Here is a 16,567-nt window from a genome sequence, read left to right as displayed (position 1 = left end):
CTTGAACCCCTTCGACAGCAAACGGGATGCTTCTCTTGCTGGGATCCACTGAGCCCAGCGGACGGACGGACTTCCTTCCTTCCTTCCTTCCTTCCTTCCTTCCGGCCGGCCGGCCCTTTGGGCAGGCGGGGCTGGACGGACTCGATGATCTTCCGAGGTCCCTTCCAGCCCGAACGTCGATGAACTCGTCGAGTCGAGGAAGGAAGGAGCGGCACGCACCTGCCCGCCCGCCCGCAGGAGAGAGAGCGAGCCAGCCAGTCGCTCAGTCGCCAGGCTCCGGGACCGGCCGCCGCCGCCGCCGGGGCCGCCCCCGGCCCTGCTCGCCGGGCCCCCTGGGCCGCCGGCCCGGGGTGCCCGCTCCCCCTCCGGCCTCGAGCAGGTTATCGCTTCTCGGCCTCTTGAAGGCTCAGATCAAGCGGCGGTCGGGCGGAGGTCCGACCGCTGCTTGGTCGGGCCTCGAGAGGCCGGGGGTATGGAGGACGAGGAGGAGGAGACGTTGGTGCGGAGACGTGGATCGGTGATGGAGGAGGAGAGGTTGGAGCGGAGATGCGGACCAGTGAAGGAGGTGAATCGAGCGGTAGCAGTAGCGGATGGTGGCGGAAAGATCGGGACCAGGTTGGCGGAAGTGGCGAGCGGACGAAGGAAGACGGACGAGGAGAAGGGAATCGGAGAGTGGACTGGTAAGGAGGCCGTGGAGACGGGAGGTTGGAGCCTGGCGGGACGGAAGAGGAAGCAGGAGGGTACCGGGAGGCAACAAGACCAGGAGGAGGGGAAGGAGAGCAGTGGAGCAGCCGAGGAAGAGAAGCGGAGAGAGGGTGAGAAGGATGCGCGGCAAGTACGGGAGGAGAAGAGGAGGAGAGAGAACGGAGGAGAGAAGGAAGAAGAAGAGAAGGGAAAGGAGTACGGCGGGATACCTTGGGGGGAAGAAGACCCAAGGAGGTGGGTCAAGCTTCGAGTACGTGTAACTTTATCGAAGGAAGGATTTAAGGGGGCGAGGACCCTGGCAAGACAGGAATTTATGGAGAGAGTACTGTTTACAGACTTAAAGATAAATCCAAAGGACTTGAGCGCGGTGGTGGCATATGAGAATTATAAGATGTGGGTAATCACGTTTTGGAGAAGGGAAGCGTATGAAAAGTTTTGGGGGGTGCATGCAAAGTTAGTGAGGGAGGGGGTGTTAAAGGGGTTGGAGTTTGAAGAAGGGGAAAAAGCACGGGAGCGGGTTATTTTGTTGAGGTTATTTAATGATGTGTTGGAAGCAGAGGATATAGTGCACTTTTTGGAAGGGATGGTGGAAAGGGTGTTGTGGGTGGATAGGGTTTTGGATAAACATGTAATATGGACGGGGTCATGGAGAGCACGGGTGGTGTTAAAAGGGGAGGAGGATGGAGGGGGAATAAGGCATTTGCCTTCCTCTATCCAGATAGGGCCGCACAGGGGATATATTAGTTACTTTGGGCAACCCAAAGTGTGTAGTAGATGTGGAAAGGGGGGGCATATCGCGGCGTTTTGCCAGTTCACTGTGTGTTTTCGTTGTGGGGGGAAGGGACATAGGGCGGGGATGTGCACTGAGAGAGTTACTTGTGGGTGGTGTGGAGAAGAAGGGCATGTGAGGAGGAACTGCCCCTTCTCATATGCAAGTAAAACAAAGGCCAGGGAAGGAAGGGAGGGAGAAGGGAGTAAAGAATGGGGGGAGGCAGGGGATATTGTGGAGGAAGTTTGGAAATGGATATTGGGGGGGTGGGAGTGCAGCAGACGGGGGAAAGTGAGGTAGTGATGGTTTCAAGCGAGGAGTCGGAGGAAGAGGGTCGTGAGATGGAGGAGGGTAAGGGAGGGATTTTGAAGGGGTTGGAAGATAAAAAGGACAGTGGAGAAGGAGGCAAACTGAGATACAAAATGGAGGGGGGAGAAAGAAGTAAACAAGAAAACAAAATGGAGGAGAAAGAAGGAGACAAAGATGGCTGCCGAAAGAACAAGGAGGAAGGAGAGGGAGGGGTACGCAAAATGGAGGGTGTACAGGCTAGCAAACAGGGAAACAAAATGGAGGTTGCTGAGGGAGGTAAAGATGGCTGCCGGACAAAGAAGGAGGAAGGGGGAGGGGTAGAGAAGGTGGGAACACGTGCGAGTGTGGGGAGTTTAAAGGGACAAGGAGAACCCAAAGGGGGGAAAGGAAGGGGAAAGGAAGAGGGTGGGGGTGAGAAAGTGGGTATATGTGGAAGTTTGGAGGGATCAAAAGGACGAGGAGATTTAATACGGGGGAGTGAGTTGGGGAAGCAAGGGGGAGGGGGTGGGGAAGTGGGGATACGAGAAGGTGTGCCGAAGCCACAGAGACAAGGAGAACTGAAAGGGGGGATTGAATTGGGGAAGCAAGGAGGACGGGTAGGGACAGTAGGAGTAGGGGGAAGGGTGGAGGGGCAGCGGGAACAAGGGGAACTTAAAGAGACGAGTAGACCCCAAAGAGAGGAGGGAAAAGTGGGAGGAATGAGGGAAGGGGTGTTGGGACCGAAGAATGTGAGGGTTTCTGATTCAAGTAGTGGGTCGGAGGAGGAGGAGGAAAGTGAATCGGAGGAAGAGTCGGAGGACAGTTCTGGGTCTGGGGGAGATGAGGTGTATTCTTGGGAGGAGAGAAGGTTGCAATGGGAGAAGCAGCGTTTGCGGAAAGGTTGGAAGAAAGTGACGAGTGTGATGGAATGTGGGGAGTCAAGTCCAAGCAAAACGGATAAGGGGAAGGTTGTACTTGGAACTGTGGAAGCAAACAAAAAGTAATGGGGATTATATGAAATGTTAAGGTGTGGGGATGGAATGAGAAATTGAAGGAGGATAGATATGCAGGGTGTGTGGGGGAATGTTATTGATTTTGAGTTGTGGAAATGGAAAAGATGGTTTATGGTTTTCTTGTTTATGGGAATGTTTGCATGGTATTGATATGTTGAAATGAGGATTTTGTGTTTTGAGTCGAGATTCTAATATTTTTGGTACTTTAATAAAAAAAAAAAAAAAATCTGTTCTTATCAGTTTAATCGCTGATACGTCCTCGATGTGAGGACCGACGCATTAAACGCATTTTTGGTGCCGGGAGCGGGCCTCGGAGCTTGCTCCAGCCCCTCCACGCATCGGCCCGGTATTGCAGTGCCTCCGGGCCCGGTGCCCGCTCCCCTCCCGGGGGAGCGCCGCCTTCCTCCTCTCTGGGTTCCAAAAGCAGCGGCAGCAGGGGCGGGGCCCCTGGGCGGCCCCAGGGGGCAGGCCCTATGCAAAGGGCTGGCTGCCGCCGCGGGGCGGGCAGCCCACTGGCAGGGGAGGGAGGGAGGGAGGGAGGGAGCGCGCGCCCTCCTGCTCGGCAGGCAGCACGGCCCCGCCGCCGCCGCCGCCTCCCGCCGGGGGGGAGGCCGGGGCCCCGGGCGGGGCCCCGGGGCCCGGGCAGGCGGGCGGGGGGTGCGGGGCGGGAGCCCGCCCAGCTCGCCGGGGCCCGCCGCGGGCCCGGAAGCGGCGCCCGGAGGGTGGGTCGGGGAGGCCGGGGCCCTCCCGGCTATTGGCAGGCAGGCCTTGCAGCCTCTTTTTCCGCGTCGGCCTGCGAGGCCCCATAAGACCAGACGCTGCCTTCGTCGAGCGTCGTCGTCGCCGCCGCCGCCCAAAGCCAGAGCGGGCGGGCGAGCGGCGGGACGTGTGCAAGCGCAAGTCAAATGAAAGCAGTAGAGGGAGACCGGGGCAAGCGGAAGGAAGGAAGGAAGGAAGGAGGCCCGAGTGGAGTCGAGCCTAGCCTGCAGCGCGATGCTGCCAGCTAGTGGAGCGACCCAAGCGCTGGCTTGCGTCCAGAGATGCTTCTCGAGCAAACCCCGGGCGGGCGGGCGGGCCGTCCTTCTCCCCTTGTACTTGGCCTCGGCTGGAGTGCTGCGGTCGGTCGGTCGGTTTTGGGCTGGCTCCACAATTCCAAAAGGACGGGCGTGACGTGGAGAAGCTGGAGAGAGTCCGTCCAGAGAAGAGCCACGCCCGCCGCGCGCGCGATCACAGGTCAGGGAAGCCGACCCTACCATGACAGGCTGAGAGCCCTGCCTGCCTGCCTGCCTGCCTGCCTGCCTGGAGAAAGCCCAGGCTCGCTCGCTCGCTCGCTCGCTCGCTCGGGGGCGGTCTGATGGCCACCTCGAAGTTGACCACCAACCAGTAGCTGGGGGAACGCGTTTGTTCCCCAGAGCGAGCGAGCGAGCGAGCGAGCCCCAAGGAAGGGAAGGGAAGGGAGGACGACCCGGTCGAACGGTCCTCAACTAACTAACTCCTACAAGGCTGTTTCAGGCTGGACACGAGGAAGAATTGCTTTCCTGTCCGAGCCCCCAAGGCAAGGTCTGTCGGGAACAGCCTGCCACCGGAGGTGGTTCGGTTCGGTTCGGTTCGGTTCGGTTCGGTTCGAGCGCCTGCCTCCCTTGAACCCCTTCGACAGCAAACGGGATGCTTCTCTTGCTGGGATCCACTGAGCCCAGCGGACGGACGGACTTCCTTCCTTCCTTCCTTCCTTCCTTCCTTCCTTCCGGCCGGCCGGCCCTTTGGGCAGGCGGGGCTGGACGGACTCGATGATCTTCCGAGGTCCCTTCCAGCCCGAACGTCGATGAACTCGTCGAGTCGAGGAAGGAGCGGCACGCACCTGCCCGCCCGCCCGCAGGAGAGAGAGCGAGCCAGCCAGTCGCTCAGTCGCCAGGCTCCGGGACCGGCCGCCGCCGCCGCCGGGGCCGCCCCCGGCCCTGCTCGCCGGGCCCCCTGGGCCGCCGGCCCGGGGTGCCCGCTCCCCCTCCGGCCTCGAGCAGGTTATCGCTTCTCGGCCTCTTGAAGGCTCAGATCAAGTGTAGTATCTGTTCTTATCAGTTTAATCGCTGATACGTCCTCGATGTGAGGACCGACGCATTAAACGCATTTTTGGTGCCGGGAGCGGGCCTCGGAGCTTGCTCCAGCCCCTCCACGCATCGGCCCGGTATTGCAGTGCCTCCGGGCCCGGTGCCTGCTCCCCTCCCGGGGGAGCGCCGCCTTCCTCCTCTCTGGGTTCCAAAAGCAGCGGCAGCGGCAGCAGGGGCGGGGCCCCTGGGCGGCCCCAGGGGGCAGGCCCTATGCAAAGGGCTGGCTGCCGCCGCGGGGCGGGCAGCCCACTGGCAGGGGAGGGAGCGCGCGCCCTCCTGCTCGGCAGGCAGCACGGCCCCGCTGCCGCCGCCGCCTCCCGCCGGGGGGGAGGCCGGGGCCCCGGGCGGGACCCCGGGGCCCGGGCCGGGGCGGGCAGGCGGGCGGGGGGTGCGGGGCGGGAGCCCGCCCAGCTCGCCGGGGCCCGCCGCGGGCCCGGAAGCGGCGCCCGGAGGGTGGGTCGGGGAGGCCGGGGCCCTCCCGGCTATTGGCAGGCAGGCCTTGCAGCCTCCTTTTCCGCGTCGGCCTGCGAGGCCCCTTAAGACCAGACGCTGCCTTCGTCGAGCGACGGCGTCGTCGTCGTCGCCGCCGCCGCCGCCCAAAGCCAGAGCGGGCGAGCGGCGGGGCGTGTGCAAGCGCAAGTCAAGTGAAAGCAGTAGACGGAGACCGGGGCAAGCGGAAGGAAGGAAGGAAGGAAGGAAGGAAGGAGGCCCGAGTGGAGTCGAGCCTAGCCTGCAGCGCGATGCTACCAGCTAGTGGAGCGACCCAAGCGCTGGCTTGCGTCCAGAGATGCTTCTCGAGCAAACCCCGGGCGGGCGGGCAGGCCGTCCTTCTCCCCTTGTACTCGGCCTCGGCTGGAGTGCTGCGGTCGCTCGGTCGGTCGGTCGGTTTTGGGCTGGCTCCACAATTCCAAAAGGACGGGCGTGACGTGGAGAAGCTGGAGAGAGTCCGTCCAGAGAAGAGCCACGCCAGCCGCGCGCGCGATCACAGGTCAGGGAAGCCGACCCTACCGTGACAGGCTGAGAGCCCTGCCTGCCTGCCTGCCTGCCTGCCTGCCTGCCTGGAGAAAGCCCAGGCTCGCTCGCTCGCTCGCTCGCTCGCTCGGGGGCGGTCTGATGGCCACCTCGAAGTTGACCACCAACCAGTAGCTGGGGGAACGCGTTTGTTCCCCAGAGCGAGCGAGCGAGCGAGCGAGCCCCAAGGAAGGGAAGGGAAGGGAAGGGAAGGGAAGGGAAGGGAAGGGAGGACGACCCGGTCGAACGGTCCTCAACTAACTAACTCCTACAAGGCTGTTTCAGGCTGGACACGAGGAAGAATTGCTTTCCTGTCCGAGCCCCCAAGGCAAGGTCTGTCGGGAACAGCCTGCCACCGGAGGTGGTTCGGTTCGGTTCGGTTCGGTTCGGTTCGGTTCGAGCGCCTGCCTCCCTTGAACCCCTTCGACAGCAAACGGGATGCTTCTCTTGCTGGGATCCACTGAGCCCAGCGGACGGACGGACTTCCTTCCTTCCTTCCTTCCTTCCTTCCTTCCTTCCGGCCGGCCGGCCCTTTGGGCAGGCGGGGCTGGACGGACTCGATGATCTTCCGAGGTCCCTTCCAGCCCGAACGTCGATGAACTCGTCGAGTCGAGGAAGGAGCGGCACGCACCTGCCCGCCCGCCCGCAGGAGAGAGAGCGAGCCAGCCAGTCGCTCAGTCGCCAGGCTCCGGGACCGGCCGCCGCCGCCGCCGGGGCCGCCCCCGGCCCTGCTCGCCGGGCCCCCTGGGCCGCCGGCCCGGGGTGCCCGCTCCCCCTCCGGCCTCGAGCAGGTTATCGCTTCTCGGCCTCTTGAAGGCTCAGATCAAGTGTAGTATCTGTTCTTATCAGTTTAATCGCTGATACGTCCTCGATGTGAGGACCGACGCATTAAACGCATTTTTGGTGCCGGGAGCGGGCCTCGGAGCTTGCTCCAGCCCCTCCACGCATCGGCCCGGTATTGCAGTGCCTCCGGGCCCGGTGCCTGCTCCCCTCCCGGGGGAGCGCCGCCTTCCTCCTCTCTGGGTTCCAAAAGCAGCGGCAGCGGCAGCAGGGGCGGGGCCCCTGGGCGGCCCCAGGGGGCAGGCCCTATGCAAAGGGCTGGCTGCCGCCGCGGGGCGGGCAGCCCACTGGCAGGGGAGGGAGCGCGCGCCCTCCTGCTCGGCAGGCAGCACGGCCCCGCTGCCGCCGCCGCCTCCCGCCGGGGGGGAGGCCGGGGCCCCGGGCGGGACCCCGGGGCCCGGGCCGGGGCGGGCAGGCGGGCGGGGGGTGCGGGGCGGGAGCCCGCCCAGCTCGCCGGGGCCCGCCGCGGGCCCGGAAGCGGCGCCCGGAGGGTGGGTCGGGGAGGCCGGGGCCCTCCCGGCTATTGGCAGGCAGGCCTTGCAGCCTCCTTTTCCGCGTCGGCCTGCGAGGCCCCTTAAGACCAGACGCTGCCTTCGTCGAGCGACGGCGTCGTCGTCGTCGTCGTCGTCGTCGCCGCCGCCGCCGCCCAAAGCCAGAGCGGGCGAGCGGCGGGGCGTGTGCAAGCGCAAGTCAAGTGAAAGCAGTAGACGGAGACCGGGGCAAGCGGAAGGAAGGAAGGAAGGAAGGAAGGAAGGAGGCCCGAGTGGAGTCGAGCCTAGCCTGCAGCGCGATGCTACCAGCTAGTGGAGCGACCCAAGCGCTGGCTTGCGTCCAGAGATGCTTCTCGAGCAAACCCCGGGCGGGCGGGCAGGCCGTCCTTCTCCCCTTGTACTCGGCCTCGGCTGGAGTGCTGCGGTCGCTCGGTCGGTCGGTCGGTTTTGGGCTGGCTCCACAATTCCAAAAGGACGGGCGTGACGTGGAGAAGCTGGAGAGAGTCCGTCCAGAGAAGAGCCACGCCAGCCGCGCGCGCGATCACAGGTCAGGGAAGCCGACCCTACCGTGACAGGCTGAGAGCCCTGCCTGCCTGCCTGCCTGCCTGCCTGCCTGCCTGGAGAAAGCCCAGGCTCGCTCGCTCGCTCGCTCGCTCGCTCGGGGGCGGTCTGATGGCCACCTCGAAGTTGACCACCAACCAGTAGCTGGGGGAACGCGTTTGTTCCCCAGAGCGAGCGAGCGAGCGAGCGAGCCCCAAGGAAGGGAAGGGAAGGGAAGGGAAGGGAAGGGAAGGGAAGGGAGGACGACCCGGTCGAACGGTCCTCAACTAACTAACTCCTACAAGGCTGTTTCAGGCTGGACACGAGGAAGAATTGCTTTCCTGTCCGAGCCCCCAAGGCAAGGTCTGTCGGGAACAGCCTGCCACCGGAGGTGGTTCGGTTCGGTTCGGTTCGGTTCGGTTCGGTTCGGTTCGAGCGCCTGCCTCCCTTGAACCCCTTCGACAGCAAACGGGATGCTTCTCTTGCTGGGATCCACTGAGCCCAGCGGACGGACGGACTTCCTTCCTTCCTTCCTTCCTTCCTTCCTTCCTTCCTTCCTTCCGGCCGGCCGGCCCTTTGGGCAGGCGGGGCTGGACGGACTCGATGATCTTCCGAGGTCCCTTCCAGCCCGAACGTCGATGAACTCGTCGAGTCGAGGAAGGAGCGGCACGCACCTGCCCGCCCGCCCGCAGGAGAGAGAGCGAGCCAGCCAGTCGCTCAGTCGCCAGGCTCCGGGACCGGCCGCCGCCGCCGCCGGGGCCGCCCCCGGCCCTGCTCGCCGGGCCCCCTGGGCCGCCGGCCCGGGGTGCCCGCTCCCCCTCCGGCCTCGAGCAGGTTATCGCTTCTCGGCCTCTTGAAGGCTCAGATCAAGTGTAGTCTCGGCTGTTTTCAGTGGAAAAACTGACGTGCTAGGCATGCGGGGTCTTTAGACACCCATGAGCAGCGCAGCGCACGAGACGGAGGAGACAGTGACACAGAGTGGAATGGCTGTTTCGAAGGCGAGGTCGGATATGCAGATGAATATGCAGATGAGTATGCAGATTACGGCGGAGGCAGGAACCGAGGCGGAGAGAGTCCGGGAGCAGAGACGTCGGTTGGCGAACCATATCGGTGACTGGGCGGAGACCAGAGATGGTGAGCAAATGGCGATGGAGGAGGAGAAGGAGGAGGAGGGGTGGACCCGCGTTCAACGGAAAGGGAAGGCCCACGTGGGAGCGGGGGGGCAGAAGACCCCTGAAGATGGAGGAGGAGCCTCGCCGGCGGCAGGAAGTCGTCGGGAGACACCAGGGCCAGAGGCAGAAGCAGAGCCTGAAGAAGCAGGAAATGGTGGCCAGGGCACAAAATGGAGGGTGAAAATAACCCTCAGCCCTGAGGGCTACAAAGGAAGTAAGACACTGAGGCGTGGGGAGTTCATGGCAGAGGTGCTCCTGAAGCTTCTCAAAGTGAACCCGAGAGACTTGTACTGTGTAATTGCTTTCGATAACAGAAAAGTTTGGAATGTCACGTTCGAAAATGGGAGCAGTTATGCAGCATTTTGGAAGGCACATGAGGAGGCCCAGAACAGAGGGGATTTGGAGGGCCTGGTTTTTGACATGGGGCGGAGAGCACGAGAGAGAATTCTCTACATCAAGATGTTTACTGAGGTGGACCAAAAAGAAGAAGTTAAAAGATGGCTGGAGCAGAGGGTGGAACGGGTGGCTGTTGTCGAGAGAGAGTGTGATCGCTGGGGGGTGTGGACCGGGGCATGGAAAGCAAAGGTGACGCTCTGCGAGGTGGTGGGAAAGCCCGGGGCAGTCAAGCACTTAGCTTCGGCGGTGCAAATTGGGCCATGCAGAGGTTACGTGGTATATCACGATCAGCCCAAGTTGTGTAACCGGTGCGGGCAAGAGGGGCATTTGGCGGCGTTCTGTCGCCTTACTGTGTGTTACCGCTGTCGGGGCCTGGGGCACACAGCCCAATTCTGTAAGGGGAGCATTGTGTGTCCAGGGTGCGGGCAGGAGGGACACACGCAGCAGGCGTGCCCCTCGTCCTACGCTAACCGCGTACGGATGGCGGGGAGTCGTGAGGAGGCCCGGGAGGAAACGAGAATACTGGAGGAGGAGGAGGAGGAGGCGCAGAGGTTGGTGCCAGAGCAAGGGGACGAGATGTGCGTGGAGGAAACGCAGGTTGAGGAAAGATTCGAGAACGAGGAGAAGGTTTACGAGGGGATCGAAGAGGCAGCCAAAGAGCTGGTGGAGGAGGAAAATGTGGAGAAGTGGACACAGAAAACAGAGGAGGAAGGAAGGGAGGCTGAGGGATTGCAACACTTGAGGGGTATGGTAGCAGATTTGGAAAGGCAACATGGAAAGGGACAAAAGCCGAGTCGTATAAAAGAGAAAGCGTGGGTAGAACAACTGGAGGAGATGGAGGCCATTGAGCAAGGGCGAGACGGGAGTCTCAAGAAAAGGAAGAACTCCGGCGGGGAGGAAAAGGAGACGAAGAAGCCGGGGGTACAAACCGACGGTGGAAAGGAAAGAGGGAAAGGGAAGAAGAAAGAAAAGGGAGAGGGGGAAAGGGAAACGGCAGACATTTTGGGATTTTTGAACCCAAAAGCAGTGGGGGAGCGTTTGAAAACTTCAGGGAAATGGCGGAAAGGGGTGGAATCCGTGCTGGAGACATCGGAGAGTGAGAGTGGGGAAGAAGTGTGAAAAAGGGGAAGTTTTTGTTGTTGCTACTCGCCATGGCAGGGGCATTGTGTGTTGTCTCCTTAAATGTGAGGAGTCTAGCGTCTAAGAAACGGTGGGAAAGGATGGGAGGGTTTTTGAGGGCGGTGAGGGCTGATATTATTTGTTTACAAGAGTGTGGGATCGGGTGGGAAGAAGATTACGGGGTGCTACGGAGAAGATGGGACAAGGGAAGATCGTGGTGGGCGGGGGCGGGTGGAAATAAAGCGGCGGGGGTGGGAATCTTAGTGGATGAAACACGGGTAACAGTAACCGGGGTAGAGGTCTTAGTTGAGGGGCGCCTGCAACACATGAAGGTGGAGGTGGGGGGGGAGGAGGTGGGGGTTTTCAATGTCTACGCCCCGGCGGTGAAGGAGGAACGGAGGGAATTCTTTCGGAGATTGGCGATATGTGGGGGAGGGGGAGGGAAGAAAGTTTTTGTCGGAGATTTCAACTGCATTCTCGAGGGAGGAGATAGGGAAGGGGGGGTTGGCGGGGGAAGTTTGGATAGTACAGGGAGGTGTTTGGGGAATTGGATTCGGGAAGAGGGGCTGGTGGATGTCTGGAAGGGAGAGCGGGTGGGAACGAGGATTGACCCCAGGGGACAGAAGGTTTCGAGAATTGATTTTGTGTTGGTTTCGGAAGGAGTGGGGGTGGAAAGGAAGGAGGTGGTGGAAGTGGGTTTTAGTGATCACAAGATGTTGAGGGTACAGTTACGGGTCGGGGGAGGGAGAGGGAAGGGGGTGTGGAAGCTGAACACGAGGGTGCTGGACGACGAACGGGTGTGTAAAGCCTTTGGGAGGGAATATGAGAGGTGGAGAACAACAAGAGTGCTGTTTAAATCACATTGGGATTGGTGGAGGGTTATGAAGGAGAAGATCAAGGGGTGGTTTAGTAGAGTTGGAAAACGGCAAGCGTGGGAGAAGAGGAAGGAGCTGGGGAGATTGCAGGGGAAGGTTCAGGGGCTGATTCGAGAAGCGATGGGGGGAAAGGAAGTGAAGCGGGAGCTGGGGGAGGCGAAACGGGAGGTAGAGGAATGGTTTCGGGGGAAGGAACAGGAAAGGATGTTTTTAGCACGGGCTCCGTGGATGGGGGAGGGGGAGGAATGGGGGAAGTATTTTGCAGGCAGAGTTAGAAAAGGGAGCAAGGAAGTGGGGGCGGTGGTGACAGGGAAGGGAGTGCGGGTCGAGTCGCAAAGGGAGGTGTTAAAGGAGGTGACAGGTTTCTACGCGGAGCTGTATAAAAAGCGAGAGGTGGATGGGATGGCGGGGGAGAGGTTTTTGGGGGAGCTGGAAAAGAGGGTAGAAGAAAGGGAGAGGGTGGATTTGGAGAGGGACGTCACGGAGGAAGAAGTGAAGGAGGTGTTGGGGCAGATGAAGAAGGGGAAGACGCCGGGTTTGGATGGGTTGCCGGCTGAATTTTACGAGCGTTTCTGGGGGGTGGTGGGGGAGGATGTGGTGGAGATGTTTCGGGAGGTAATGGAATCAGGGGTGGTCGGGGAGGGCTTTGCGGTGGGGGTGGTGGTGTTGTTGCATAAGAAAGGGGACAAGGAAGTGTTGAAGAACTGGAGACCGATTACTTTATTGAATGTGGATTACAAGTTGTTCTCAAAGGTGCTGGCAACAAGGATGGGGAAGGTGATGGGAAAGGTGGTGGGGGAAGACCAGACGTGTGCAGTGAAGGGTAGGAGGCTGGGGGATACGCAGTGGGTATGGAGAGATACTTTGGAGTACGTGGGAGAAAGGGGGTGGAAAGTGGTGCTGGGTAGTGTAGATCTAGAGAAGGCATATGACAGTTTGGAGCACGGTTTCCTGTTTAAGGTGTTGGACCGGATGGGCTTCCCTGGGAAATTTGTGGGGTGGGTGAGAGCCCTGTATAGAGGGGCGAGGAGCAGGATCTCGGTGAAGGGCTGTTTGGGAGAGGAATTCAGGGTGGAGAGAGGGGTGCGCCAGGGGTGCCCCCTATCTCCGGAGCTGTTTGTGTGCGGCATAGAGCCGTTGGCACAGAGAGTGAGGAGAGATGGGAGAGTGAGAGGAATACCGGTACCGGGGGGAGGAGAAGTGAGAGTGACTCTGTATATGGATGACGTGATGTTTATGGTGCGGGATAGGGGGTCCTTGGAGAGGGTGGTGGAAAGCATTAAGGAATATGGAGAAGCAGCGGGGCCACGAGTGAACACAGGGAAAAGCAGTTTGTTAGCGGTGGGGGAATGGGCCGGGCTGGAGGAGGTGGGGTGGCAGGTAGAGAAGGAGGGTTTGAAGGTGTTGGGAGTCTATATGGATGTGAAGGGGAAGGGGGAACGGGCGTGGGAGGCGCTTCGAGGGCAGGTGAGGAAGGTGGTAGGGCTATGGCGAACGAGGAAGTTGACGTTTCGGGGAAAGGTGGGGATTATGAAACAGTTTCTGCTGCCAACAATTTTGTTTGTGGCAACGGTATACCCGCCTACCTGGTTGCAGGTGAGGCGGGTGCAAAGGGAGATATGTCTCTTTTTCTGGGGTGGGCAGACGGAGAAGGTGGCGAGGAGGGAGATATATAAGGGGGAGAACTTGGGAGGCTGGGGCGTGCCGGAACTAGAGGTGTTCCTGTACGTGCACTTTTGGAAAGGGGTGGTGCGAATTGCGGGTTTGGAGGGAAGGAAAGCGGCGGCGTTGTGCAGATATTGGGCGGGAAGGTTTTTAAGGAGGTTGGGATTATACGGAGAGAGGTGGACGGGCTTGTGGGCCGAGAGACCGCCCAAGTGGTATGCACGGGCCTGGGCCTTTTTGAGAGCGAAGGGGCTGGAGGAGTTAGGGTGCGAGGGACTGAGAGAAGCAAAGAAGGTGCTGAGAGGAATCAGAGCGAAGGATGAGATGGCTGATATAGGAGAGTTGTCAGAAGGGCAGGTGGGAAGGGCCTGGAAGGGGATAGTGGGGAAAAGATGGAAGGGGGAGCACGAGGATTTTGCGTGGCGAGCGGTCAGGAAAGTGCTACCGGTGAGGGCAGAGCAGCGGAAATGGGGTCTGCTAAGGTCAGGGGAGTGTCCGAGGGAACTGTGCAGCAGGGAGGAAACGGTGTTCCACGTGCTATGGGAATGCTCATATGCACAGAAGGTTTGGCAGAAGGTGGCGAAGTTTTGTAAAGAGATAGGGTGGGGGGACTGCGTGAGCTACGAGGGAGCGATGTACGGACTGGCGAGGCATAAAGCGTGGGAATGGGAGATTCGGGTTTTACTGTTGTGTACAAGGATGGCACTGTGGAAAACGCGATGTTTATTGGTACAGAAGGGGCTTTATTTCGCGCCACGGGAATGTGTGTATTTAGCGTACGCAGAGTTGGGGTACTATCGACGGAAAGGAGAAGGAGAGTGGGAAGATATTGAGTGGCAGAAACTGTTTGAGTGAGAGGGCAGGAAAGGGGTGGGAAAGGTAGAGTAAACAACTGTTTGGATAGATGTTATGTTATGTGATGTTATTTTATGTTCAGCGTTGTTACTTACGGGAGAGCTAAAATGGTTTTTGTAGTCTGAACCTGTAACAAAGAGACAAGCGCTTTCCAGTTTTGTACGGGAAGGTTTGTTGTGCTGTGATGTGAAGGAGAGAGGTTTTTCCTGGTGGTGGTGAACGAAGGATGCTTTTAATAAAAAAAAAAAAAAAAAAAAAAAAAAAAAAAATCTGTTCTTACGTTCTCGATGCGAGGACTGACGCATTGAACGCATTTTCCGGTGCCGGGAGCGGAACTCGGAGCTTGCTCCATCCACTCCACACGTCGGCCCGGTTTTGCAGTTTAATTGCTGAAAAAGACAGAGAAACACTTACTTTCGCCCCGCGCCCGGCCTGGTATTGCAGTACTTCCAGGACCGGCGCCAACCCAGTCCGGCAGACTGCCGGAACTATAGAGACAAAAAGTGAGCTGACTAGCAGCTTGCTTTTCTTTCTCCTGCTGCAGCGAGGGTTCTCGTCAGTCATGACGGGCTAGAGAAGGCGGTGCCGCCAGTACGTCCGAAAGGGTATCCGGTTGCGCAAGCGACCGTGCTTCCCAGGTTAGTAGCCAAAGGGTGCTCTGGCTCGCCGGACCCCGATAAAGCGAAAACCCCAGCTCGGGCTAGTAGCCGAAGACCTCGGTCGGTAGGCGAACGCCAGGGTTCGGAGGACGGAACGTGGAGCAACACCCCCAGGTCTCAAGGACGCCCTGATCCACTGTCGAGAACGCTCGAGGCACGGAGACCCCAGCTAGGGCGGAACGTCGACTGCGGATCCCGGAGGACCCTCCCAGGAGGGTAGACCAGCGAACCCGAGCCGGCGAAGAACCCCGACGCACCCCCCCACGATGTCGGGACCCCGACAGGCGGCGGCGGACCCCCGACCATCGATCCACCCCCGGAGGCAGAGAGACTCTCAAAGCCCGGAACCCCGGCTGACGAGAGCCGCCTCCCGGCGGAGGACCCCGGAGCCCGAGGACGCCCCCCGGACAACGACGGAGCGTCCCGTGCGACAGCGGAGCCCTCCGGACCCCCACGGCGCCTCGGTGACGACGACGGGCCCCGAACGGCGACGGCCCCCGGACCCCGGCGGCCCCGAGGACGCCCCCCCCAAGGGTCTCCCCACGCTGGTGGAGGAGCCCCGAACCCCCCCGATGCCGGACCCCCCCACGGACGACCCAGGGGAAGGAGCAGACGTGACGGCGCTCACGTTCCTCCCCTTCCCTCTTCCGGGCAAGCTGTTCTGCCCGACCTGCCACCCGCCGAGACAGTACAGGTCGCACGGCGACATGAACAAGCACCTGCGGCGCTTCCACCAGCTGCGCCTAGCTTTTTACTGCTCCCTCTGCGGCACCGAATACGAGGCCTTGAAGCTCCTCAAGAACCACCAGAAGGTATGCCAAGGCCACGGAGCAGAGAGGAGACCCGGCACGCTGGTGAGGTCCGCCGCCCCGGCCCGGCGCACCCAGGCCGCGGCGCGGAGACCCGCCAGACCGGCCACCCCGCCGACAACCCCACCGGACCAGACCTCCGAGGACCGCCCTACGGAGAGACCTGCCCCGACGACGCCACCGTGCAGGCCTCCGCCCAGGGTCCCCCGACCGAACGCGACGCCCCGACCGGACAGCCCTCCACCGGGACCCCCGGGGCCACCCGAGGCCCCCGCCCCGCCGAGGGTTCCGGAGCCGCCGGGAGGAACCGAGCCGCCGGGCGCCCTCCGGCCCCCGAGCGTGCCGGAATCTCCCGGTGCGGAGCCCTCCCCGCAGCAGAGGATGCCCTCTCCATGGCAGACCCTCTGGCTGGAGGAGCTCTCCCAGGCCACCACCTTCGAGGCTTTCGAGGCCTCGGTGGCCCGGCTCACAGAGGAGCTCTCGGCGGCCGCCCGGCCCGGCCAACCCCGAGGAAACAACAACAGACCGGCGACGCGACGAGACCACAGGCCCCAACCGCAGAGGCGACCCAGGCGCCAGCGCTACGACCCGGCGGCAGCCTCCCGGATCCAGAAGCTGTACCGGGCCAACCGTCCCAAGGCGGTGAGAGAAATCCTGGAGGGACCCTCGGCCTTCTGCCAGGTCCCCCGGGAGGCTCTCTTCAGATATTTCAACAGGGTCTTCAACCCTCCAACGGATGCCGCCACCCCACGCCCCGCGACCGTCGAAGCGCTGACCCCCGTGCCCCCGGCGGAGGGGTTCGAGGACGCCTTCACGCCGCAGGAGGTGGAAGCCCGCCTGAAGAGGACCAGGGACACCGCCCCCGGCAAGGACGGGATCAGGTACGGTCTCCTTAAAAAACGTGACCCGGGCTGCCTTGTTCTTTCTGTTCTCTTCAACAGGTGCAGAGAGTTCCGGCGCACGCCCGCCGCCTGGAAGAGGGCCATGACGGTCCTCATCCACAAGAAGGGAGACCCGAACGACCCGGGCAACTGGCGACCCATCACCCTGTGCTCCACCGTCGCGAAACTCTACGCCGGCTGCCTGGCGGGCCGCATCGCCGACTGGGCGGTGACCGGCGGAGCCGTCAGCCGAAGCCAGAAGGGCTTCATGTCCACGGAGGGCTGCTACGAGCACAATTTCACCCTCCAGATGGCCCTGGACAACGCCCGGAGGACCAAGAAGCAGTGCGCGGTGGCGTGGCTGGACATTTCCA

The 16,567-nt window shown here is 61.5% G+C and overlaps 3 non-coding genes across 3 annotated transcripts; all 3 read left to right on the top strand.

Moving 5' to 3' along the window:
• The first annotated feature begins 2,966 nt into the window (after nt 1–2,966).
• LOC132247840 (U2 spliceosomal RNA) lies at nt 2,967–3,155 on the top strand. The gene has a single exon (XR_009459266.1). It is a non-coding gene; the product is annotated as a U2 spliceosomal RNA (small nuclear RNA).
• A 1,641-nt stretch (nt 3,156–4,796) lies between these two features.
• Nucleotides 4,797–4,991, top strand: LOC132247806 (U2 spliceosomal RNA). Its single transcript, XR_009459245.1, has one exon. It is a non-coding gene; the product is annotated as a U2 spliceosomal RNA (small nuclear RNA).
• Nucleotides 4,992–6,685: 1,694 nt separating this feature from the next.
• LOC132247805 (U2 spliceosomal RNA) lies at nt 6,686–6,880 on the top strand. The gene has a single exon (XR_009459244.1). It is a non-coding gene; the product is annotated as a U2 spliceosomal RNA (small nuclear RNA).
• The last annotated feature ends 9,687 nt before the right edge of the window (nt 6,881–16,567 follow it).

Source organism: Alligator mississippiensis, chromosome 1, assembly GCF_030867095.1.
Source record: "Alligator mississippiensis isolate rAllMis1 chromosome 1, rAllMis1, whole genome shotgun sequence".
Lineage (NCBI taxonomy): Eukaryota > Metazoa > Chordata > Crocodylia > Alligatoridae > Alligator > Alligator mississippiensis.
Note: the sequence above shows the minus strand (reverse complement) of the source record. Positions and strands in the feature narration are given on the sequence as shown.